The sequence below is a fragment of the Galeopterus variegatus genome, unplaced genomic scaffold (assembly GCF_000696425.1).
Source record: "Galeopterus variegatus unplaced genomic scaffold, G_variegatus-3.0.2 Scaffold9112, whole genome shotgun sequence".
Classification (NCBI taxonomy): Eukaryota; Metazoa; Chordata; class Mammalia; order Dermoptera; family Cynocephalidae; genus Galeopterus; species Galeopterus variegatus.
The window spans coordinates 35,091-36,705 of NW_007735223.1; positions in this window are offsets into that span (position 1 = coordinate 35,091).

Sequence of the window (1,615 nt, forward strand, 5' to 3'; positions counted from 1 at the left end):
TATACAATAGCTAGAACACACTCAACTTACGTTTCAGTGATCTCATTCCCATGACTGCATTGTAAATAAATAAGTTCATGTAACCATCTAAATAAAACTAGCTGTAACCAGCTGAACCAGGTTTTTATTTCCCTATCTCAAGCTATTTCAAAGTTATCTTGTAGGGCCTAAGCTGAGAATGCACCAAAAGAGGACACTGCCCTTCAGATGACCTCAGGAACCTGAAAATTCTCTACCAAGGTGCCAGAGCCAGATTAGACCAATCAGAGGACTGGACTCAGAATCAACCAATCAGCTCCTGACTTTACCACCTATCACCCTTTGCCCTGTCATCTGGCTTGACTCAGATTTCACCAGTCAAGGATCCTGAATACTCCTTAAAATTTCGTTCAGCCCTTGGTTCCTGGAGACAGATTTGAGAGCTGTATGTCCTGTCTCCATGCCAGTGGACTTTGCAAATAAAGCCTTTCTTCTTGCAAAAGCTGGTACCATGGTATTGGCTTCTGTGCACATCAGGTATCCAGCCCTTTGCTCAGTAACAATTTAGAGTTAGGATGACTATGAATAATCGGAATATTTATAGCATGACCCTAAAAGACTTGCTTACATACATTAGTATATCATATTAATTGTGGGAGACTTCCTCTCTGTCCTCTACTTGGGGTATTCTCACCCTGGCGCAGTGAGGCGTATGAATCCATTTAGGCAGCAAGAAGCCTTATGGCAGTCCCCGTCCAGTTTACACCAAGCTCCAAAAGAATGAGCTCACTGCCTCTCAGTCTAGCTGGTTTAACTGGACAAGGATAGCATCCAGTTAATACACCAGAGAAAGCACATCTTCATGATGGAAGTTAAGTATGGAGGCTCATTTCTCCAATTATCCAAAACCCAGAAGAATTTCTGTTATTGTTCCCTCTATATGCTCCACCCCCACTTTCTTCCTTTTGACCAGGGCTGTCCTCAGTGGACTCTATTAAGGACTCTTCTACTGCCCTGTCACAGTAACATGGGAGGGTATTTATATAGTATGAGTTTGATGCTTTGCGAATTACCCTAGTGCTAACATCTGAATAAAAAGAAACCCTTAAAAGAGAAACTTTAATAAAATAAAAAGGAGAAAATATTTTAAAATGAGAGATAAATCTCACGGAATATAAAACATATTAAAGACATCAGATTAAATGGTCCATGGACAGTTTCTTATAAAATTAAACATATACTTACCATAAAACCCAGCTACTTCACCCCTAGGTTTTTACCCAAGATAAATGAAAAATTTCATACACAAAAAGCCTGGTAGAGAATATCCATAGTAGCTATATTCACAATAGCTAAGAACTGGAAATCAACAGGCGAACTGAATAACTAATTGTGACTCATCCACACAATGAAGTGCTACTCAGCACAAAAAGGAGTAAGCCACTGACACATGCTACAACACTGAGCCTCAAAAAAACACTGCTGAGAGGGCCAGACTGTTGCTCACCTGGGAGAGTGTGGTGCTGATAACACCAAGGCCACGGGTTTGGATCCCCATATATAAGGATGGCCGGTTAGCTAACTTCAGAGAGCGTGATGCTGACAACACCAAGTCAAGGGTTAAGAGCCCCTTACC